This window comes from Ambystoma mexicanum, chromosome 1q (assembly GCF_040938575.1).
Source record: "Ambystoma mexicanum isolate Mex_15411 chromosome 1q, UKY_AmexF1_1, whole genome shotgun sequence".
Classification (NCBI taxonomy): Eukaryota; Metazoa; Chordata; class Amphibia; order Caudata; family Ambystomatidae; genus Ambystoma; species Ambystoma mexicanum.
The window spans coordinates 1398450174-1398475796 of record NC_090922.1 but is presented as its reverse complement, the minus strand read 5'-3'; the positions used below and the strand labels follow the sequence as shown (position 1 = coordinate 1398475796).

Here is a 25623-nt window from a genome sequence, read left to right as displayed (position 1 = left end):
GCCAAACAAGCCTGCGTTGCAGGTGTTTCCATGCTGAGGTGACCCAGCCTAGCAGTTCGGGATAGGCTGCTCCTATTGGGGGCAGTACATCACTGATTTACAATGAGGCAGACGAGCTAAGAATTGGTGGTGTGGAAGGTTGCCCAGAGCAGTGTCAATGTTTCAGATGTGGTCAAAACCTTCCACCCATCACTTTTTTGGTTATAGAACTTCATCTGGAGGCCATAATCAAAGAAGATTGGCACAATTCCTCTTGTTCTGATGACGTGCTTAAGAGCAGCGTGGACTGCAAATGAAAGATAGACTTCTACGGAAAAAAGAGAGTCATTGCTGCACAGAGGTGAGCCTCTATAGTACCAATTGCTGGAGAGGCACAGTTACACCAAGTCGTGCATCTAACAGTGGTGTGGAAGAAGCGAGATCTGCTTGCTGGAGGCTGAGAAAGGGTGCTCACCGAGCAAGAGGCTCCAAGAGAGCAAAATAGATGTAAAGAAAACCATCTTCCCTGGTGACACGACCACTAGAAAAAACAGTGTGGGCCTAATGCCCGTCAACCAACACAGACCAATGAAAGGAAAGGAACAGAGGGAAAGGAGTATAAACACTGTGTAACAAGGCTGGCTGAGCCAAACCAGGTAATTGGAACCTGTAATACCTGAGCCCTAAGTTTATTAAAGTGACCTGAGAACCAATCAGCCTACCAAATAGTCCCAGGACTTTGGGGAGTCCCAGTCCCAAGACAGTGTGATGCATAAAAGTGTGTTTCAAATAATCCTTGAGGGTTTTGACCACTGATAAAAATGTGGAGAAAAGTACCAGAGAAAGAATTATTCTTTTCCAAAGGGGAAAGAGAAAGCAAGACAGAAGGTATTTGTGTTTTTAACCAACTGTGAACTTCATCAATATATCTCATAGGAACTAGATTGAGAACAAGACAAATACAAGTTGGGCTGTCGTGTAAGCCTCCTTTTTACTTTTAGGTAGATTGTCTGAAGTGGTAGGCCCAATTATTTAATTATGATTTGGACTCAGTGCTCTTTATTTTTGGATTTCGACGAGCACCCTTAGTTTTTGTTTTAGAACATAGCAAACTTCCCTCATAGGGTCAGATAGGCATTTTTCTTTTAATGTAAATAAATCACATTGTAACATGACCCACTGTTGTTTGGGTCCTCCTTCTGCTTTACCACATATAGTGTCGGCAATGGGATGTCAGTGACCCGACACAGAGTCAGACCTTTACCCATAGCTTATGGCCAGTCCTATTGACCACCTTCCACCTACAGGATGTTTAGGCATGAAACAATCACTAGAGCCAAGCAGTAAACCTTTAAAACTGGAGAGACCTGGTCCTACAGCCCTCCACACCCCACTTTCAGTTGATTCTGATGAGGAAGAGGGCCTCAGGATCCTTCCCCTCTGAATTTATTTCAAAGAAACCTCTGATCCCAGATTCAATATGTCATTTCTTGAGCCCTCCTGGAGAGGCTGTTTGAGAATCAGGCCTGTGCTGAACAGCGCAGCCAGGAAAATCTGGACTGACCAAGGGTAGGACAAAGCTACCAGTTCCCTTATATCTACAAACTTACCATGAAATGGATGACCTCAGTGCATTCTTTACCAACTTTGAACAACTAGTGGCCCAATTCCAGTGGGATGAGGGCCTGAAAGTCTATTATTTAGCACCCCTAGTAAAGGGAGAAACACAGGTCTTGCATCAAAATATTAACCCACTCCAAAATCAAACAGGCTCTATTAGTATCAACGTAAGCCCACTGTGACTCCCGAATACCTGTTTGTCAGGGTTGATGGTGGTCCAGGATAGGGCTTGGAAGTAGTGTCCGTCCCGGCCTGTAGGCAGTGTGATGAGAGAATCCACCTCCTGACCCCAAACCGGAAGAGGTTGACTAGTGAGAGACAGGAAGCAGTTCACCAGCACCATGAATGAAAGACTCCCCATGATTGACGTGGTGCCAGGCAGTGCAAGGTACTGAGCGAGGGAGGTCAGAAATTAGCAGAGAAAAGAAGCAAAAGAACAGTAGAAAGCAAAGAACTGCGGTTGCCAGCACCCTAACAATAGGTGCTGGGAAGAAGGCACATATAGAGAAAAGAACAAGACAAGACAAAGGGCCTCATCACGACTTTGGCGGTAACCCTTAAATCCGGCGGTCGCACTATTACCGCCGGATTTAAGGGTCCGCCAAATCAGGACTTCTGCGGATTTCACCCCAGCTCTGAGCTGGGGGGGAAATCTGCTGAAAATTCACGCTATTACCGCCGGCGGGAAATCCGCCGGCGGTAAGAGTGCGAAAATTGCCCATTGAGCCCAATGGGGAATGGGGCATTCCCGAATGGGCTCAATGAGGAATGGGGATAACATTACCGCCAAACTCGTGATCCGGCGCTATTAGCGCCGGGGAGTTCGGCGGTAGGGCTAATACTGCCAGCAGTAATACCGCCGGCGGTAACGCCAAAGTCGTGATGAGGCCCAAAGTCTTCAGGATGTTTTCCATTTCCAAAAAAAGGGGTTGCCTCTCATTTAACGGGAGGGGTACATGACAAATCTTGACAATTTGTCCCTTCTACCCGGAGTGGAGCCACCCCTTTTGAGGCTAAAGAGGTTAGCCTGCTCAGCAAGACAACACAGACATAAAGAAAACCGTCTTCCCTGGTGGCATGACCACTAGAGAACAGTGGTGGGCCTGGTGCCTGGAAATCAACACTGAGACCAGGGAAAGGGAAGGAGACTGGGACCCTGAGCTCCACACTGAAAGCACCTTTTTTGACAAGGCGAGTACCAACCGGGAAGTGAATGCTTCCAAAGCGAGGACACCGGTGAGGCTTATGAATTTTGGGTTCAGAGATTGACGAAACCAACAAAGCTATGAGAGTCAGAGAAAACAGAAGAGGCACATGGCCAGAGAAAACAGAGTGAACAAGACACAAACACTGTATATCAAGGCTGTAGATGCTACCACGAGGGATACAAAGAAGTGTATTTCAAATATTCCTGGAGAAATGTGTCCACTGATAATAATATGGTGAAGAGTACCATAAGACAAACTCTTCTTTTCCAAAGGGGGAAGAGAAAGCAAGATAGAAGATATTTGTGTTTTTGACCACCTGTGAACGTTATCAATATATCTGATAGGAACTCTGTGATGAAGAACAAGTGACATACAAGTTGGGTCATGCAGAAAACCATTTGGAGGCTGTTGTGTAAGCCTCAATTTTTACTTTTAGTGATTTTTTCTAAAATGGTACGGCCGGTTAGTTAATTACGATCTGTATTCAAGACTCTTTATTTTTGGACTTTGACAAAGACCCTTAGTTTCTGTCTTCAAAGGTATGGAATGTCTCTCAATGCAATAAGGTGAGATGGGTATTTTTCAATTAATTTAATTAAATCACATTCTAACACGATTCATTTTAGTACTAGTGCTTCTCCTAATTCACCACATGCCTTACCGTGGATAGATTTGTGAACCAGGAGAAGAAATTGAAATCTAGCCGTGATTTGCATCATCAGCCATCCAGCTTGGTGACGGTAAGAGGAAGAAGGTGTGAAGTGAGGTAGTTTAAAGAGAGTCCTGCTAGCGAAGTTAATGAACTTGTCGAGAGGACAGACATCATATCTGGGAGACCAATGAGGATGCTGGCCTAGTAGTCCCGTTTACGGTAGACAGGTCTGGTTAAGGGGTGCTTGCTGGTATTAAAAGGAAGGTGGTGTCTGATTTTACTAATAATAAGGGGGTTGCGGTGAGCTGCCATTGCAGTTTTAGAAAGTATATAAGCAAGAGAAGAGAACTGTCACTTTGAAAAGTACAAACACACCAACTACCCAAAAAGGTATCACTCTTCAACCTCCATAAATAAATGCAAACAATTACCTTCCCACAATTTTAACAGACTATAATCCTCAACACATACGACAGACATGGAAAGCATATCTTCCAATGTCAATGTGGTCCTAATAAAGATTGTTATAAAAAATAATTTCAGATAAACTATACTAACTGGGTGTAGCCTGTAGTCCGTCGCCCAAATGCACATACAGATGTACGCAAATGTCCATCTGGGAGGGCAGCAACATACTTGAGATGAACGGACATGCAAGTATATGCTACACAACACAGCTGACAATCCAATTCTAGTAACATCAAACATCAATCCTCATCCACATTGTACGACACTCCACGCCACGAAATACACAAATGTCATCCATGCCGTCAACATAGTCATGCAGCATTCCTATAGCACAATGCATTGTGCCCTTCGATGCATGCGAAGGGATACCCCCTAGCCATGGCAATGCACCACAAACCCATGGCACCACTGAAGTGATGCCTCTCAGCATGGCAACAGCAATGTTGGAAGGACAGTACACCACCAGTGTGGTACCAAATGTGCCTGGCCACAATGACACCTATGACCTGGCCTCACCCAGAACATGTCAATTACTGTTGGAGGCATCAATGGGGCATGTCTACTTGCAGGCTTGCGCTCACCTTTGCACAAAGCAGTTACACAGACCATTTTTATTTATGCAGTTGATTGTGTACATGAATCCCAATGATAGGTCAAAGTATGTGATATGAACAGGCCACACTTGTGTTGAAAGGTAACAGGACCCCATTCCTTCCCCATATAGGTGATGCCGGCTATCCCCTGAAGAGGTGGCTCCTCACACCTGTACGGAACCCACAGAACAGGCACGAAGAAGAATACAATTGTGCACATACCCGTACCCGCCTCGTGATCGAGCAGACTTTTGGACTTTTGAAGTCACCGTTTAGGTGCATTAGCAGGTCTGGTGGCGCTCTCCTGTATGGCCATGATAAGGTGGCAAAGTTCACCATGGCATGTGTCATGCTGCACAATATGTGTATCAGACGGAATGTGCCACTGCCCCCTGACGTTGAAATAGAAGCACCTGATGAGGATGATGATGGTGATGGTGATGGTGATGGAGGTGAAGGGGATGCAGGTCATGCAAGAGGGGATGGCCAGGAGGGACGTGCTGTGAGACAGCATTTGATCAACCAAATCTTCTGAGTACCATGTACTCGTACTGTCACCTGGATATGGCTAGTGATGCACTGGTGTCTGTTTGCTAGCTCACAATGAACCTTGGCGCCAATAAATTGCACATACACAATGAAGGAGTCCAGGCCTGTGTTTTGCTCAAACAACAGTGTATTTATGAACTGAAACAGAAAAATGTGCAAGTCCCCAATCATCCCACCACCCTTGCCCCACCCCCCACAACTGTCCCATCACACTCTTCCCCCCACCCCCCACAACTGTCCATCTCACCATTCCCCCCACCCCCCACAACTGTCCCATCACACCCTTCCACCCACCCCCCACAACTGTCCCATCACACCCTTCCCCCCACCCCCCACAACTGTCCCATCACACCCTTCCCCCCACCTCCCATCACACCCTTCCACCCACACCCCACAACTGCCCCATCACACCCTTTCCCCCACCCCCACAACTGTCCCATCACACCCTTCCCCTCACCCCCCACAACTGTCCCTCATGAGTCTCCAAAAATGTTTGCGTCCAGGCATGCACACAGGGGAATGGACATTCACACCCTATTGGTCATTGGCAGGACCAGCATTTGGGGGCTGGCTGGAGGTGCGCCTGGTGGTGCGTGCAGAGCGTCTGAGTGGGCTTGTCTGCCGCGAACTGGTGGACGAAGAGGTGGCAGACTGTCCTGGTGCTGGTGGTGGTGGGAATTGGCGGTCCATTGCATCTGCAATGCGTGTGAGCACCTCCCGGATGCGTATGAGCTCACCACACAGCCTGTCTGTGCACGACTCCAGCCCCTCCCTGGAGTGCCTGGATGTCTCGCCGAGCTCCGCCCTGAGACAGGCAGCCTCCTCGACATGCTGACCAACCAGCACAGTGAGAGCCTGTTGCCGCTAGATGATGCTGGCCAGGTCAAGGGCAGTGTCGGGCTGTGGCTGCTGCGCATTCTGATCTTAGCCGGTGTACAGATGTAGGCTCCGGGGGGCTACTGAAGGCCTCCATGGTCTCATCACTAGTGAAGTTGGAGCCAGGTGTGTGTTGGGGTGATGGCTCTGGGGTTCCAGCAGGGCTTGGGGTGTGCCTGGCCAGGTCGAGATCTGTAGGCTCATCCACATCAGACAATGGGGCATTGGCTGCCGCCTCTCCTGCCGAACTGGCTGCAGCTGAGGGTGGACCCTCGGTGGTTGTGATTGGGGGGGGGAGTGAACGTCCAGAGGCGGGGCAGTAGGGTTTGGCGTGGCACTGGTAGTGGCGCTCAAACGATTTTTTGAACGCTGCAAATGGAGCCTTGAGCCTTTTCCCCTTGATGTCGTTGGGGCGTCCTCGCTGGGCTGTGGCCTTATTTTCTTCTGCACAGGGGGTGCCTGGGATGCTTCCTCGCTGTCTGTATGTGACCCTGTCGGGGACAAGAAGGGGGATGTCATTGGTTATGGTTCAATGTACTCAATGCAGGCTACATCAGGAATTCAGTTGGGGCCGTTTGGACTTCATTGTGAAGGATGCAGGTGATGTGTCATTTCAGTGGCTCATTCATGCAGTGTTGTGTGTGGCACTTGGCTCTGTTGATGTGTGCATGTGTTTGGGTCTGGCACTGACATGGGCAGGGTGGGATGCATGTGTGGATGTTTGGCCATCCATGAGGTGATCCAGGGCTGACATTTGTGGGGACCTGTACATTCACATTGCATGCTTGCATCAGTGCACTTACCTTCATCAGAAGTGTCTGCCACACCATGTTCCATCCTCCCAACTCCCTCAATACATTTGGCTCCGATGAGGTTGGCGCATGTCTCCTCCCACTCCTTTAACTTGATTGGCGACCCAGATCCGCCAGCGGTGGCAGTCTTATGATTCTCTGCCACGATCATTCTGACCCAGAGTCTCAGGTCATCCCATCTTTTCTTGCACTCACATACAGTGCGTGTGCTGCTACCCACAGCACTCACTTTCATTGCCACTTCGTCCCAGATAGCCTTTTTCTTAAGGAGGGTCTCCCGCCGCATGTCATTTGCGAAGGCCACTGCAGCATTGTCCGATAAGGTCTGAGTCAGCATGAGTAACTCCTCAGTAGAGAACTTTTCCTTCCGCTGGCGGTCTGTGGTTTTTTTGAGTGCCTTGGGCATGGTAACGGTGTTGCAATGGATCTCAGACAGCAAGGTAACACAAACAGGTCCAGGGGGCAGAGGATGGCAATGGATTGTGTTTTTAAAAATGGCCGCCGTGCTCTTTCCCGTGCCTGTGCGATGACGCTTTTTCCGGTTCCGGTATTTAACGGTCACCACTATTAGCAGTGACTGCTATTTGCATGCTGCGCCAAGGCAGAGTTGCTATCTTCACTGTCGAGGAAGACGGTAAGTGACTTTTGGGGGATTTTAGCGGCAAGGCAGCAGGGGCATTACCGGCATGGCGCAATGCTCGTATCCGCGTACTCGGAATGGTACGCTATTAGCGCCCTCCTGGGAGGGCGGACACGTTAAGGGCGCCATGCCGGTAATTTGCGGATTTTACCGCACAACGTGTAATGAGGCCCTATGTATGTTAGTCTTAAACAAAAGGAAACAATTAACAAAATTGGTTAAAACACTGGAAACAAAAGTAAGGAACATGTGTAACCTTTATGCATGGAATTCATACCACACTACCAGCTATCAACTATCCCAGTCAAGTAGCCTACAACCAAGAACATAAGCATCCAATAAAGTATGAATGTATATATCAATAATTTTCTAGCTGCAAAATTTGAGCAACACACTTGTAGAATTCTAACACAAAAAGAAATTAGATAAAGGAAAGATCACAAAATATCGAAAATTGGATATGATTGAACATCTAAGAACAATTTAAGGGGAAAAGATTTGAACAGTTATATATAAACAAAAATCAGTAATTTTGAATCAATTCAGAACATAGGAACTGTTAAGAGAATTGATTAAAGAACATTGTTATTGTTATTTATGCTTGTACTGCGCAAAAGCCCGTAGGCATCCAGGCGCTGAGAGACAGGTATAGTGACCGAGCTGCTATCGAGAATACATACTAATTAAAGATATATGTTTTCAGTTGTTTCCGGAATGCAAGGAGATCTTTAGTCTTACGCAAGGAAGCCGGTAACGCATTCCATGTCTTCGCTCCTTGAGTGGAAAAAGCCCTGCCGAGCCCACGCGATCAATTCACTCGATGTTGTCCTAACAAGAAGTCTTCAGCTGACCTAAGGTTTCTTTTGGGCTGATAAATACTAACAACGTCCTTCAGATAAGTTGGAGCATTCCCAAAAATGCATTTATGGCAGATAGTTAGGAGTTTAAACTGGATTCTGGTTTCCACAGGAAGCCAGTGTAGTTTTTTCCTAGCTGCCCTAGTAGGTTCTGAACGTTTCATCTGGAAGATGATGCGGATGGCTTTATTCTGGACTTTTTGTAATTCTTGGATATTAGCTTTGCTTTCCCCACCTAGGAGCGCATTGCAGTAGTCTACACGTGGCAAAATAACGGCTCTTACAAGTTTGGTGCAATTTTCAACTGAAATAAGAGGGGCGACCTGCCTGAGCACTTTAAGGTGATAATTTGTGCTCTTAGTAATGGCTGTGACATGAGCTTCACAGTCTAGGCTATTTTCCAAGAAGGTGCCCAGAGTTCTAACTTTCTGCACAACCTTAATAGAACTGCCATCTATCCTGAAACGTACATACTCTTGGTCCAACTGGGTTAGGGCCTGACGGCGGCCAAATAGCATCAGTTCCGTCTTTAAGGCATTCAAGCAGAGCCAATTGGTGGACATCCACTGCTTATCAGTAGGTAAACCATATTCACTGTTTGTTGGTCAGCATCGTAATCACCAGTGATATCGAGAACCAACTGAATGTCATCAGCGTAGTTACAAAAGAAAATCTGAAAAGACTCTAATTCACTACAGAGAGGGAGAATGTAAATATTAAACAATAATGGAGATAAACATGCTCCCTGGGGTACACCACAAGTTATAAGTTGTGATTTAGAAGCACTATCCCCCCAGTACACCTGTGACCGTCGGCCCTCCAAGAATGATCTCAACCAAGCTATGGCATTGACAGAGAGGCCCCCGACAGTCTTCATTCTGTCAAATAGAATTTTATGATCAAGCAAGTCGAAGACTGCTGATAAATCCAACAGCATCAGCAGCCCCGACTTACTTTCCTCCAGTTTAGACCGCATGAGGGTCTGTAGATCCAAGAGAGCACACTCAGTGCTATGATTGCTTCTAAAGCCCGATTGTTTGACGTGTAGTATACCAGCTATCTGTACATAAGCCTGTAGTTGGATGGTTGCTACCTTGTCTACAAGTTTAAGAAAGAATAAGGTATTGGTAATTGGTCGAAGATTAGCTGGGTCGATAGGATCTAGTCCTGCTTTCTTTAATAGGGGGGAGACTGCAACATTCTTAATCGACTGGGGGATGGCACCTAACCAAAACAAAGCATTAGCAAATCTAAAAAGAAAGGGGGCAAACATTTCCTTGTGTTCCAGAATAAGTTTAGAAGGTAGCAGCTCACCAGGGCAGTTTGTAGGATGCATCATTTTAAGAATATTAGTAATTTCATCAGCAGTGGATTCCCTAAAGGTAAAAGTTGTTGCTAAACTGGGTGAGGTGGCAATCTTGGGTATACAATCCGACTGAGTGTTTGTCGGATTGGTACCTGAATAGGATTCCTCTATAGGCATTGCCAAAGGTTTTATAATAGGCAAAGGGAATGCCAATGCTTCTTGCTTAATTTTGTCTTGAACTTTTAGTAATTTGTCTGAAAAAGGTTTCTGTACCGATCACAATCTTCGGCTGTTGGTTTGGTTTGGATCTGAAAAGGTGGAATAATTCCTTTGTCTGGTCTCCAGCTGAGTTAATTTGATTATTATAAAAGGTTTTCTTAGCCTCAATAATTTCAAATTTGTATTTCTTCTCTTTACATTTCCAATCAGACAGGTTGGTGACAGAGCTATCTTTCTGCCAGATGTGTTCGGCCGTGGGATGTATTTACCCATGCATCCGAGCCCTACCTCAAAACTGTGCAGTACTGACATGGAAAACATCATGATTGCCAGTGCTTCCCAGAAAATGCACAGGGAAATGCATGAAGAATAGGCTGCCACCCATTTTTGCCGATGTTATGGGCACAGAAGGACACTGCCTAAAACCACCATTGGAGTACCCACACAGTAGTCTGAAACCATTGGGAATGGCAATGCTGATTGCCAAAAGCAAACCCATAACTGTTGGGAATTCATTTTCTTAAATCCCAAATAGGGGTGCAGTACCAGTACTCACCACTATCCAAAAGCCGGCGTTTTAAAACCACCAGATTTTGTAGAAAACTGAATAAATGAACCCAAAGCAAGCCAAAGAAAGACTTACTGAGAGGTGGATCCAATGTAAAGTTATATTCTGAAGTGACTTGAAGGTGTATAACAAGACTGGCTGAGCTGTGGATTTCAGCAGTTTAAGTACATTTGGACTGAAATACACTACAAATCTAAATGTTCAAATTGACTGAGTGACCTACTTTTGAGTGTCACATAGGTTGAAATTGTTTAAATGTCATAGTTTTAAACTTAGAATCAGCATTCTAGCTGCATATGTAAAAATGTTTAGTTTTATTTGAATGCAGAAACTGGGGAACAAAAAGTGACATTTTATCTGAAACTTGGCTTACGGAACTGGATTCTGCCCCCCAGCCACCCCCATCAGGAGTGAAACTTGAGTAAAGCTGTCACTTTTCATTATCTAGTTGCAAGCTGCACTTGTCTTTTTGAACTTTAAAATTTCAAATCTGAAAAACGACCTTTATTTAATCGCTCATATCTCCGTGACCGTTTGTGCTAGAGACTTGCAGTAACTTTCATCTGGAAGCTGAGATCCTAGGCTTTCCTAGGACCCCAAAAGGATAGTGATCGTCCTTGTAGTTCCTCTGTAATCGCGCTCGGCGCATTCGCAAATTTAGCCGCGATTTGACATTTTACCGCGATTTGCAAATTTCTTCACGTGTAAAAATCTGCTGCTGCTTGCCTTCCATTTGCCAGAAATTCGTTTAACCTGCTAGTTACACCCTAGATCCTTGCTAAAGTGAGCCTGGACTAATTTTAACTTGATTTCACTCACCCTGAACCTCCTAGAGGGAATTAAAAGCATTTTAGCATATTTTTTTCTACATTGCCAGCACATTTAAAAGCATTTTGCCTGTGTTTTCAACGTCTGTAGTCTAAGTTGCTGGGTGAACTGAATCACATTTAATTGCATTTCTGAGAACTGTGTGCTTCCTTCCACTTCCTTGCATTGCATAAAAGGGGGGGGTGAATTGTACAAGAAAGTGATTACATTGTCTTTGCTGAAATCCTATCAAGTTACTTTCTGTACTGCATTTCATTCCACATTGCATCCATTGGAAACCATAAAAGTATTGTTGCTATCTTATCCATTTCATGTCAACTCCTTAGTGATTATCAAGAAGTGTGCTAGTGCCAGATTCTCCGTTGTTAATCTTTATCATACCAGATTAAGTGTGATATCCAATTATTAATTTATTATAAAGCGTGATATAATATATATTGTTTAAGTTATCAAATAAACCTTTAAACTTGCAAAACAGAACTACTTCTTGGCTCAGTGGGGTCAGGAGGATTCCAAGAGAGGGGTGTTATATAGGGGTAGTCATCCAGAACGCATGAACTGGACATAAAGTTATATCAATAAGGGTTTTCATTCAGTATTATAGACTAGGCGTTGACTTAGCTGTAGTGTTGAATTGAATCCTCTTACAAATTGGGGGCTCGTGCCGGACGTTTTGGTTAGATCTACCATTTGTGCAGATTAATACAGCGTGCCAGCTGACCAGATACACATATCCGGTCGGATCACCACGCTGTGTTACGCTGTAAAGCACTCCTCATAGGAACGCTCTAAGAAAAAGGTCTGTTTTGCAAAAATAAAATACAAATTTCTGTAAGTCAGGACAGAGACCAATCTCTAGAATGACGACCTTAGTAGACATGAAAATAGCCAGAGAGCACCTCTTACATAAACTATTTGTGAGAGGTGAATGGACTGAACAGGGCCAGGATGCCTGGTTGCAGGCCATCACGCGACAGGTCACTGAAACAGGGTCAGACCTATGGAGAGATCAGGGTCCATTACATGTGGCCCTGAGTGAACTATATATGGCTCCTAAAGCCAAAGATGAACACAATAAGATTGCCAGGATAGCAGCATACCTGTACCTATATATGGGAGACATGCAGGATAAATGCACTGAAAGCCAAGATCTGGCAAATAGGCAACAGATAGCAGTAGAGAAGGCCCGATCTGATCTGGCCTCTTCTGAGCAGAGGCTGCAGAGGAGCCAGGAGTCAGAAAATGATAGTAGGCAATATATCATTAAAATAAAAGAGGATATGGGCATCCTACAACAGGAAAAGACAGACCAGGATACTAGATTTCTGGCCCTGCAGAAGGAGCACCAAGACAGTTTGGACTCCTTACTGCAGAGCCAGAAAAAGCTGGAGCAACAATTAGACTGTAACAGGGCATGCACGGAGCAGGTCGCCACCCTGCAAAGTCATCTAGATAGAGTGAAGGTAGAGAGCAATAAACTGATCCTGAAAGACCTGGATACCCAGGCAGAGTTTGATCAGGAGCGCCAGAAAGCCGGTGCCTTCCAAAGGCAAAGGGACGACCTGGCGGCACAGATGCAGGCTCTTAGTCAGGAAAGAGACACTTTAGGCCAGGAAGTCTGCCACTTAAAAAAGGAAATTGAAGAAAATCACCTGGCCCTCCAGGGGCTGGGTGATCTCCAAAAAGAAAACCAGAACTTGGCAGAGCACACCAGAAGGGTGGAGGATGCTCTAGCAAGAAAGGAGCAGGCCAATAGGGACACAGCTCAGGAGGTAACCCTCCTGCAGCAAAGACTGGCCCAGTTCTCCAGGACCAACCAGGAAGCACAGAGGGAAAATGAGGCCCTCTGTCAACACAATGATAGGCTCCAACAACAGGTAGCGATGCAGGAGAGACTGATAGAGTCCAGTAAGGCCTTAACTGAGGAACTGAAGGCACAAATGCAGGCTCTTGCATTGCAACAGGGAGCAGGGGCGGATAGAGATGAGGTTCGCTGGGAAAGGGAAACTCCGGAGCATAACCTCAGGAGCCCTAGTACCAGAGGCCCTCATACCTCTCAGTCCCTGGACTCTGCCACCCCCATGTTCCCCGGCGCACATGAGCACCGGGCCACCGGGATGGCAGACTACTATCCAGACAAAAGTATGGGGCTCATAGGCCAGTACCACCCAGGTATGGAGGGGCGGGCATCCGGGTATGGGCACCCAAGCGCAGTGCAATTTAGTGGGGAACCCCAGGAGAGTAGGCCCATTAAGGGCATCCTGAAAACCTCTGTCCAGTTAGGTCAGTGGAGGGGGTACCCATCAAATCCTGGCAGCAAGGAGGAATCTGAAGACTCCTCTGAACTGCGCAGGACACAGGAGACCAGGTCCCCACATTCTGCCAGCCATTCCCAGGCTCGCAGAATCCAGGAAAACCTGGAAGAACAGACAGGAACCTCTGGGAGCAGTGCCTCTGAGTCAGAGGATGAATGGACAAGGGTTACCCGAACCAAAAAGGCCAATAAGGCAAAAAGGGCCTTGCTTAAGGACCCCTTAAAGCAGATTAAGGCGATCAGGAGCGTCATCACGCCTTACCATAAGAACGCTAAGTATTCTGTTTGGGAGCACTTAGAGTTGTTTGAGCAAATGATGGAGACTTTCCATTTGAAGGACAGCCAAAGCTGTATCCAATATGTAAAGTGGACATTCTCCCCGGAATACTCCAGTTTCTTTGCGGGGCTGGAGGACCAAAATCATTTAAGATGGTCCACCTATAAGGCGGCCATCTTGAAACATTTTTCCATTCATAGAAATCCTCAAAAGGCTTTGCAAGGCAGCCTACAATTTGCAACGTGGGGAGGATCAGGCCCCACAAGAATTTGTGCAAGAACTGAAACGTGCTTTTGCGCAGACCACCAGAAGGGTGCGCACAGACAGTAGAGAATTCATTAATACATTTTTTCATGCCTTGCCCAAATACATAATGACCCAGCTCGTGAGGGATTTTCACGAGAAAAGATCTTTAGACTGGGTCCTTGAACAGGCTACCCGGATCTATGAGGTGCAGAAACCGATAGATAGCAAAAGTAATGCCCAGAAAAACCCCAAAGCCAACAGCACCCCTGCTGCTGCCAAGGTGGCAGAGGTAAAGGTCACCCCCGTTTTGGATTTGGAGATGGGGGGGCCTAAAAACCTACCTGCACCTAATAATGCTAGGCCCAGAAGGTCCTCGGGCCAGTCACAGACAGGGGGCCAGGGAGGCAGCCCCACAAATGGGGTCCCTCGCTCTCCTGATTATGTAAGTCCCCGTTACAAGGGAAACAGACCCATCCTGGGTTATGTGTGGACTCCTCCAGCCCAAGGGGGGGGATCCAGCCAAGCACCTAACCCAGGGAACTTCCCTCCTAACTTCCCACCGGAGGGCAGAAATTCTCCAAATCCTGGGCAGAACTTTTTCCCCAGATATCCACCCGACTTCCAACCCCAAAATCATCCATCCTTCTTTCCCCAATTCCCTGAGCCCAGACAACCTAATCCGGGAGAGGGGAGGCCAAGGGTGGAGGGGTACCCAAATCTTCCCAACCCGGGGTACTACCAGAGAAGGGATAGCTACCCTTCCCGGGATCAGCCCAGGGGAGAAAACAGGGCCCCGTATCAGCCTGAGCGGGTTTCCCAGTTAGAGCGCCAGGTTCACAACATGGCGTGGGATCTGGGTCACATACTGAGGGCTCAGCAGAACCCTCAGATCGACATGCCGGCGCAGAACGCACCCAACTCTGGACCTGGTGCTCCAGAACAATGACGGGGGCGGCACCCCGATAACACACCGGTTCCCAGGGAGGAGGCACAAAGGGAAGGGGGGTGTAAAGCCTTGGAGGAAGCTTCCTTCCTCACTTGTAAACAGCCCCTGGAAACCCAGGAACCGGAAACAAAATCTCTTGCCCCTGAAAGTCTGCCTCCTAAGGAGCAGAGGGGGGGTAGGAGAAACAAAAGACCCAAACAGACTCAGTTTGAGGAGGAGGAACAGGTCTTCCAATTTGAGGGAGAGGGATCCTCAGAGGATCCTGGGAAAAGGATCTTCTCCTTCAGAGAGGGGGGAACTCCTCCCAAAGAAAAATGGGTCCCTAGGGATGCAAATCCAGACTGGGGAGATGTGGAGACTGAGCTACCGCCGCCCACCATCTCATCCCAGAACCAACAGCAAGAAAATCCCCTGGTTCAAACCCATCCTGGTGACTGCCTCCAAAAAGGGGGGGGCAGCCTGGAACCGGAGCCAGGGGAACCCACAATGGCTCTGTTCTCCAGTTGCCAACTTTTTCTTTCAGATTCCCAAGGCTCTCCACAGAATTCTGCCCAAATCTCTTCGCTAGCGATGTCCAAAACCAGAAAGTTAGCCCACCAGTTGTCCAAAAATGTGCATTATCTGTGCCCCCTTGAGGAGAAGGAGGGAAGATACTATGCCCCGGTACAAGTACAGGGGCAGGGTACAATTTTGGCACTGGTGGACACTGGATCTCAAGCTACCCTTCTGTCCAGAAGGGCCTTTGATGAACTGAATGCAGGAAGGGGAGGGAATTACCAAATTCCTCTCACCTCTCTTCCTGGACAACTCCAGAACTTTGACGGGAAGGAAATTCCTGTCGAGGGGACGGCAGACTTGTACATTAAAATTGGGCGACACAAGTTGAAACACCCGGTCATAGTTGTGACCCCAGAGGGCACCCCTTGTTTACTAGGGAATGACCTCCTGAGAAGGTTGTCACCCCTAATAGATTGCGTAAACAAGGTCCTCTGGACCCAGACTAGCCGACCAATAAAATTAAAACAGAGTGTCAACCATGTTAGTTTAAACGGCACCTGCCACATGGTTGAACAAAAATCTGACCAAGTAGAATTTCACTTCCAGAATAGCCAAATTCCAAACGTGACAGTAATAGCAGTAGGACAACAGACTGGTGATGGGGGGTCCTCTCTATTTCTGAAAATCAACCTTCCTTCCAGTTTAAGGCGGTATTCCACACTGGAAGGAAACACCCTGAAATTCTTTACTAATCCATAATCAGAAACTCCCACTCCTACAGTCCAGAAAGATGTGAAATCAGCTCAGAGCCTGGCTGATATTCAGCAAATTGGAGAGCAGTTGTTCATCCCTGTCCAATTAAATGATGGGAAGGACTCTGTTCTCGCTCGAGTGTGTGTGAACAACGGTAAGAGCTTCATCAGCGAAGCCATGTTCCGCCAACTCCCAAAAGATCCAGCCATTCCCACATTCAAACTGATAGACAAATGGGAAATGGACCTGGAAGCGCCTAATTCCAAACATCTCCTGCCAAGCAGGTGTATGCTCAAAATCTCCATTGGCAACAAGAGCATAGTCCATAATTGTTGGGCCGTGCGAGACGTCACTGCCGCCTTTTACTTAGGCAGTGACATTCTCAATCGCTTTGCCATTAGTTTGGACCTAATAAACTTCAAAGCTTGGTCCCGATTAGCGGATAATCCCATGGGCTTTGATGATACAGAAAAAGCATTTAGGTCAGCTCAATTGCTACCTTATGCAGTTGAAATTCAGATCAAAGAGGAAGTCACCATCCCCGAAAGGACCCGACAATTCTCCCTGGAAGTGAAAGTTAAAAGAGGACAATATTTTCAAAACCCTGATGCTTACATACATCTAAATGCTACTCTCCAACAGCAAGGGTTGGGGGTAAACCCAACTCCATTAGTCAACATAGAACATGACACCATTCTAATAGAGGTGGATAACAGCGACTTAAAGAGTATTACTCTAGCCGCAGGCACCATTATTGGAATGGCGGTTGATGACCGACATTTTTCCATCGACTTAGTAAATGAACTGTTAGGACCAATCCCCAAGGACTGTTTTGACAGTGACAGTGATGACAATACAACACCAGACAGGATTTTTACCCGGCATGGGGGGAACTTCCTGGTGTACACTTCCTGCCCCTATGGTAAGGAAGATGTGACTTGTGACTTCAGGAGGGATGAGGTGATTTTCCAGGTCCATGAGGGCTGCCTTTCCCACCTGAAGCCTCCGGTCCAAATCAGCACTCTGACCAGGGACTTCTCCACCCAGCTGGAGGAGGCCGCTGAAATAGCCAAACCAGAAGTCTTTCCAGGCTTCAGGCAGATGGTGGAAGAGAGAGTCAACCTAGCTGATGCCTGTGTGACTCTGGAACAAAAGCAAAAGTTGAAACAAGTTTTCTTGGATTTCCAAGATCTCTTTGCGGTAGACTCATATGACTGTGGCCGCACCGACATCCACACAACAACAATCCCCACGGACCCTGGCATGACTCCTGTGTTTGTGAAGCAATATCGCTTGCCTCTCGCATCAATGGAGTCCCTTACTGAAATAATTAAGAACCTTGAGTCCAGGGGAATAATCCGTCCAGTCCACAGCACCTTCAATAACCCGGTGCTGGGAATATTGAAGCCGAACGGCCAGTGGAGACTCTGTGCTGACCTTAGGGAGCTCAACAAACGGGTCCATACTTCCCGATGGCCTCTGCCCTACATTGACCAAGGGCTGGCCCAGATCCAGGGGTCACAGGTATTCACTGCAATAGACATGACCAATGAATACTGGACTGTGCCTGTCAGCAGGGAGGACCAATACAAACTGGCTTTTACCTTTGGGGGCCAGCAGTACACATGGACCCGGACTCCCTTCGGATACCTTAACTCCGGTAATGAGTTCAATATTTTCCTATATAAGGCCATGCCAGACCTGGGTGCGAGGGGTAACCTGGCTTATGTAGATGATGTCCTCATCAAAAGCTCATCTGTGGAGGAACACATAGCGGAGATCCGTTATGTTCTGACGCAGTTGAGGGCCGCCGGAGCAAAACTTTCCTTTCAGAAAGCACAGTGGTGTAGAACCCGTGTTAATTTCTTGGGGCATGAGATTACTCCTCAGGGCCTCTGTCCCCAGGAAAAGAAAGTGGAAGCACTTCAGAAACTGAAAGACCCCACAACTCTGCGAGAACTAAGGAGCCTCCTTGGACTGACGAATTACAGCAGAAAGTTCATTGAGGGCTACGCAGAGATCACCAGACCCCTGATTCATCTCCTGAAGGGGGGGGTCAAGTGGGAATGGGGTCCAGAACAAGCCGAGGCAGTAAGACAACTCAAAAGAAGCCTCTCACAAGCGCCCTGCCTAGCTTACCCTGTCAGAAACAAGGAGTTCTTCCTGGAGACGGGGTTCTCTAATACGTGCTTGACGGCAGTATTATACCAGAAGCATGACAAGGTCAATAAAGTAATCTCCTATGCGAGCAAAACTTTATCCTCTGTGGAGGAAAAATTCAACGATTGTGAGAAGGCACTCCTGGCAACGGTGTGGGCATTGAAGAATTACCGCCCGTTTATCCAGGGGGAACACATCATAGTGGAGACTCCACACCAGCCTCTGCAATATTTCCAAAGTGATAGAATCCGGACCGGAAATGTGAGTAATTCCCGAATTACTTCCTGGATTCTGTCAATGCAAGGCTTTCCTGTGGAGGTCAGATATGGCCAAAACAAGAAGAGTCCCCTCGCGCAAGGTCTGGCTGACTTGCATGATTGTGCCAGAGAAAACTGTCTCGAGGACGAAAGTCTAAAAATAAAGGACAACATGGAGGCATACCTTAATTCCCCACACAAAGTCTTTGAAGAGGACAAGTGTGAGGGAATGCCCACTGTCTATGTGGATGGATGATCTTACCATGTTGACAACAACGGGGAGAAAGAACTGGTGGCCGGCGTAGGGAATGCATGGGTGAAGGAGTTTCCAGAACCCTCCGCTGGATACAAAATTGGTCCCCGAAGTAGTCAGGTGGCAGAATTGATGGCTGTGCATCAGGCCATCCTCACTGCTGTCCAGCATCAACTCCACGAACTGGTCATAATCACAGATTCAGATTATGTACGGAACGGGTTCGTGGAGCACCTGGTTAATTGGAAAACCAGAGGCATGTTATGTGCTAACAACAAACCCTTGAAACATGGGAAGTTGATCCAAAACATTGATGATCTGGTCACCTCGAATGAGATGACCATCTATTGGAAAAAGATCAAGGGTCATTCCAAAGTAGAGGGACCAGACAAAACTGGAAACGACTTAGCTGATCAGCTGGCCAAAACCGGGGCCATCCAAGGGGATCTAATTGAGCTTGAGTCCCTGTTGGGGGAAATCCAGGTCACTGCTATCACTAGGTCCCAGAAAAATGCTCACAACAACCTTTCAATTGCACAATGGAGTAAGGAGACCCCTGATGCTGATTTGATTACAGCTCAGAAGGGGGATCCAGTTATTGGTAAGTTTTACCAACACCTTGAGGACCCTGAGAACTTTCCCCTGACGGATACCGATTACATTGGGAAAGAGGACCTAAGAGTGTTGATGAAATGTCCAAAAATGTTCCGGATCCAAGACGGTTTGTTGGTAAGGAAATCCAAAGCTGGCCACGATCAGTGGGTGGTTCCTACCTCATTCCGAAGCCTGATGTTAAGTCACGCCCATGATGCGGCCACCGCCGGTCATAGGGGGTTTCACACAACATTGGAAATCTTAAGAGAGGTTGCATACTGGCCACACATGGGGCAGGACCTCGACCAATATTTGAAGGGGTGTCTTGTGTGTGCACAATTTCAGCCATCATCCCTCACGCACCGCGCGCCTCTCCAAAAGCGGGGGATGACACTGCCATGGTCAGATTTACAAATCGACTTTGTAGGCCCCGTGATTCGCTCGGCTAGGGGGAATAAGTACATGTTGACTGTGACATGCTTGTTTACCAAGTGGGTGGAATGTCTCCCAGCCCCAAATTGCAAGGCAGAAACGGCAGCTGCCTTGATGATTAACCACATCTTTTCCCGTTTTGGTCTACCTCAAAGGATTGAGTCAGACAGGGGTAGCCACTTCACCAGTGAAGTAATGACAAAGATGTGGGAGATACTGGGGGTCAAAAGGAAGTTGCATATTGCTTATAGACCAGCTTCTTCTGGGGCGGTAGAGAGATATAACCGAACCATTGTGAGCATATTAAAGAAGTTTGTGGCAGATTCTGGGCCAAGTTGGGATATCTGATTACCTCTGGTCCTAATGGCCATCAGATCTACCCCTTCATCTGCAACCAAAATGTCACCGTTTGAGTTGATGACTGGACGCAAGATGGTGCTTCCACAGCATTTGCTCTACAGGACCCAAGAGCAGACACTAATAAATGCCTCCACAACTCATGAGTATGTGGAGAATTTAAGGAAACACCTTCAACATGCTTTTGCTTATGCTCAGCGGAATCTAGAAAGATCAGCTGATAGCATGAAGACCCACTATGACCTGAAGACTTCCAGGAAGGAATATCAGGTGGGAGACCGGGTCTATCTATACAACTTCCAAAGGAACCAGGCCAAGCAGCGAACATTTTTGCCTACATGGAAGGGACCCTTTGAGATCATCGACAAGATCTCCCCTGTGGCCTACAAAATCCACATCCCCAAAGGTCCTTTGGCAGCGGGGGAAGACAAGTGGGTCCACATAAACCAGTTGAAGTGTTGCCATCCCAGGCACGCTCTGCAACAACTGGAGGAATCCTCTGGAATCCTAGCGGGTACTGTCTCAGACTAATTCAGTTCCAACCATAAAACATACCACATCTAGTCTCTAAAATATTGTGATTTGCATGAAACTGTACCTTAGTTATACTTTTTTTTTTTTCAAAATAAGAATGTAATGTTTCGTTATGATGAAATGCATATGCTGCCCCACTATCTCAACAGTGGTGGAAAAATGTCTATGAATAGGTATTGCCGCTCTTCCTTTGTCGTCCTAGGAGAGATGAAACCATGGAGAATGACCAAGGAGGACGACCCGGAGACCGGGAGCAGAGACGCAACGGGCCCGGGGTACCGCCCAATATTCCCATCAGGACCGGCGAGGAGAACCGATCGATCCGACCGGATGGAGAAAAGATGCTGAACTGTGCCATCTATTGGAAGAAGATGAAGAAACATCCCAGGTCTTGCGAGTCCCATCAGTGAAACCGAATGGCCATCGCAAGAGGGGGGCTTGTGGGATGTATTTACCCATGCATCCGAGCCCTACCTCAAAACTGTGCAGTACTGACATGGAAAACATCATGATGGCCAGAGCATCCCAGAAAATGCACAGGGAAATGCATGAAGAATAGGCTGCCACCCATTTTTGCCGATGTTATGGGCACAGAAGGACACTGCCTAAAACCACCATTGGACTACCCACACAGTAGTCTGAAACCATTGGAAATGGCAATGCTGATTGCCAAAAGCAAACCCATAACTGTTGGGAATTCATTTTCTTAAATCCCAAAAAGGGGTGCAGTACCAGTACTCACCACTATCCAAAAGCCGGCGTTTTAAATCCACCAGATTTTGTAGAAAACTGAATAAATGAACCCAAAGCAAGCCAAAGAAAGACTTACTGAGAGGTGGATCCAATGTAAAGTTATATTCTGAAGTGACTTGAAGGTGTATAACAAGACTGGCTGAGCTGTGGATTTCAGCAGTTTAAGTAAATTTGGACTGAAAGACACTACAAATCTAAATGTTCAAATTGACTGAGTGACCTACTTTTGAGTGTCACATAGGTTGAAATTGTTTAAATGTCATAGTTTTAAACTTAGAATCAGCATTCTAGCTGCATATGTAAAAATGTTTAGTTTTATTTGAATGCAGAAACTGGGGAACAAAAAGTGACATTTTATCTGAAACTTGGCTTAAGGAACTGGATTCTGCCCACCAGCCACCCCCATCAGGAGTGAAACTTGAGTAAAGCTGTCACTTGTCATTATCTAGTGATAGTCATTGTAGTTCCTCTGTAATCGCGCTCGGCGCATTCGCAAATTTAGCCGCGATTTGACATTTTACCGCGATTTGCAAATTTCTTCACGTGTGAAAATCTGCTGCTGCTTCCCTTCCATTTGCCAGAAATTCGTTTAACCTGCTAATTACACCGTAGATCCTTGCTAAAGTGAGCCTGGACTAATATTAACTTGATTTCACTCACCCTGAACCTCCTAGAGGGAATTAAAAGCATTTTAGCATATTTTTTTCTACATTGCCAGCACATTTAAAAGCATTTTGCCTGTGTTTTCAACGTCTGTAGTCTAAGTTGCTGGGTGAACTGAATCACATTTAATTGCATTTCTGAGAACTGTGTGCTTCCTTCCACTTCCTTGCATTGCATAAAAGGGGGGGTGAATTGTACAAGAAAGTGATTACATTGTCTTTGCTGAAATCCTATCAAGTTATTTTCTGTACTGCATTTCATTCCACATTGCATCCATTGGAAACCATAAAAGTATTGTTGCTATCTTATCCATTTCATGTCAACTCCTTAGTGGTTATCAAGAAGTGTGCTAGTGCCAGATTCTCCGTTGTTAATCTTTATCATACCAGATTAAGTGTGATATCCAATTATTAATTTATTATAAAGCGTGATATAATATATATTGTTTAAGTTATCAAATAAACCTTTAAACTTGCAAAACAGAACTACTTCTTGGCTCAGTGGGGACAGGAGGATTCCAAGAGAGGGGTGTTATATAGGGGTAGTCATCCAGAATGCATGAACTGGACATAAAGTTATATCAATAAGGGTTTTCATTCAGTATTATAGACTAGGCGTTGACTTAGCTGTAGTGTTGAATTGAATCCTCTTACACGGCCTGCCTTTTACTGGCTCTGAGTTCGGCCAGGGAGGGGGCAAACCTTCTATGGCGTTTAGGTAGGTCTCTAACTAATTTATCTTTTAAGGGGGAAAATTTATCAAGCATTTCAGTAGTTTCCCTATTAATCCATGCACTATCCCTGAATATTTGATGGATCTCATATACGCACAGAGAAGTATAAAAAGACATTTATTGTACTAGAAAGACATAACAAGCCTATAATTAAATGATGCAATGATTTAGTTAAAAACCATGTTTTATTTCTAGAAAACATAATCAAAGAAATTACATTTGCTTTTTATTTTGTTTACATGAAATATGCAAGTGGGTTGCTTAATTTTTAAAGAAACTGTATGTGAGTATTATACAGTGCTCCCATTACAAGCTACACACTTATTTCAACCGTAGATTGCCATATTGCCTACATCAGAATTACTTAGAGGACTTTGTATAACTTTTATATTTACTATTAAACCTCAAATAAAACATTGACACTCTATGAGTAGAACTCCAGTAAACCAATCTTTAATTGTACTGGTGAATGGTGTACCATCAAAAGATAGAATAATATGTCAACTAGTTGATTTAATTGAAGTAAAAGAATCTCTAGTATATCGCAAAGAGCACAATGAATACTACAAAGACATAAACACAGAAAACAATACAAGAGAAACTCACAAAATATATGAAGACACACCGCACACAAATACAAAGTACAGCGTATGGCTGATAATCTCAATCCAGTGGTAACAGGTTGGTTAAATACAAAGTACAGCGCAGGGCTGAGAGTGTGAATCCAGTGGTAACAGGTTGGTTAAATACAAAGTACAGAGCAGGGCTGAGAAAGTCAGTCCGGTGGTTACAGGTAGGTTAAAATGCAAAGTACAGTACAGGGCTGAAATATCAATCTGGTGGTTGCAGGTAAGTAAAGTATAAACGCTGCAGGTGCAGAAATGCACAGATTGGAAAAGCTTTACCTTGTGGTGCGTGGGGCTGGAATGCAGCTGAAATAGGTGCAAAACAATGATCAAGGGGGTGCACAGTCCAGCAGATCTGTGCTTCGTGTGGCAGGGCAGGGAACTACGTTGGTGACTCAAGACTAGTATGCGAAGGTGAGTCTGATGATACGTGGAATACTATACATAGAAACTCATTATGTGCTCGTCATACAGTTGCAGTTGCAGATGTATTTATTTATTGGATATTTATAAGGTGCCTATACAACAAATGTTGTTTCAAGCTGCCACAAAGCAAAAAATTGGGGTGACAAGGGGGAAAGAAAACAATAATGCAGTGCAGTAAGAAGAAGTGTGAGGGAGAGGGGGGAGTGTCGGTATGCTTGAATGCAATATGCTACGGTGGGAAGGGAAAGCAGGGCAAGGAGAGAGTGCAAGTTAGAAGGGGTGATGGGGAGAGGGCCACAGGGACTATGCGAGTTATACGGGGAGACCATGTCGGCAAGTTCCAGGGAATGCATGGGATGAGGGTCCACATGCTAAGTGCGAGGAAGAAAGATGAATGGGCGGGCGTGCCCTGTAGAACTCAGAGGGACCTAGGTAGCCAGTCACTGCAGCAGATGGTGGTCATGAGCAGGGGAGAGGGAACGGGAAGGAAAAAGAGAAAAGGAGGGCCTTGAGGAGCTTCCAGAATCTAAGGAGACCCGGCTCAAACCTGAGAGGAGCAGGGAGACCATTCCTGAGGGAGGATCCTGAGGAGGAGACAGATCTACACCCCTCTCTATGCTTAGAGAAGCGTCTGATCTGCAGAGAGTTGGCACTAAAAGACCAAAGGGCTCTAGCAGGGAGGTATTTAGGTACAGAGAATTGGATGTAGCGGTGTCCTAGTTCCCAGAAAGCCTTGTGGATGATGCAGAGGGTCTTGAATTTGATCCTAGCAGCAACTAGGAGCCAGTCGAGAGATTTTAGGGCTGGAGAGATGCGGACCTTGGGCTTGAAGCCAAGGATGAGTCTTACAGTCCTATTCTGGATTAGTTGAAGGGGGCAAAGGGAGAACAAAGGAAAATTGAGGAGGTGCCTGTTGCAGTAGTCCAGCCTAGAGAGGACCAGAGCTCTGGAGATATTGAGTTTCTGGAGGAAGGTGAGGAAAGTGAGAATGGCTCTGATGGGGTGCAGCTGATCGTGGGCCTTCTTGGCAAGATCAGCGATATGAGGAGAGAAGAGAAGGAGAGAGAGGAGTCAAAGATGACACCAAGGTGTTTTGCCTCACAAGAGGGTGAGGGGAGGGAATCCATAGAGAGCAGCCAGAGGATAGGAGGGAAGGAGGGAGCAGGGGTCCCAATGAGAAGGATCTCAGCCTTCCTAACATGAAGGCAGAGATCATTGGCAGCACACCATGCCTGAATAGCAGCCAGACAGTCAGGGATGAGAGAGGATGCAGAGGAGACAGTGGAGGGAAGCATGAAGGAGAGCTGTGTGTTGTCTGCATAACACTGGAAGTGAAGGGAGCAGGAGATCAGGTGGACCAGAGGGGCAAGGTAGATGTTGAAGAGCCACAGTGAGAGGATAGAGCTTTGAGGGACACCGTAGGTGGAGAGTGTGATAGGGGAGAGAAAAGGGCCCCTTGTGGACGATACGTCGGAGAGAATTGAGGTCAACCAGTCCAGTGCCCGGCCCCTGATGCCAAGGGAGTCACGGGACCAATTTATCAGGATGGCATGATTGACTGTGTTGAAGGCAGAGGAAAGATCCAGAAGGATGAGAACAGATGGAGAGTTGCAATCCTGATTTGAG

At 46.5% G+C, this 25623-nt stretch overlaps 1 long non-coding RNA gene across 1 annotated transcript in view; it reads right to left on the bottom strand.

The window, feature by feature from the left end:
* The window catches only part of LOC138548244 (uncharacterized), a 319494-nt gene that overhangs the window by 132196 nt on the left and 161675 nt on the right, over positions 1-25623 (bottom strand). The window lies entirely within an intron of this gene.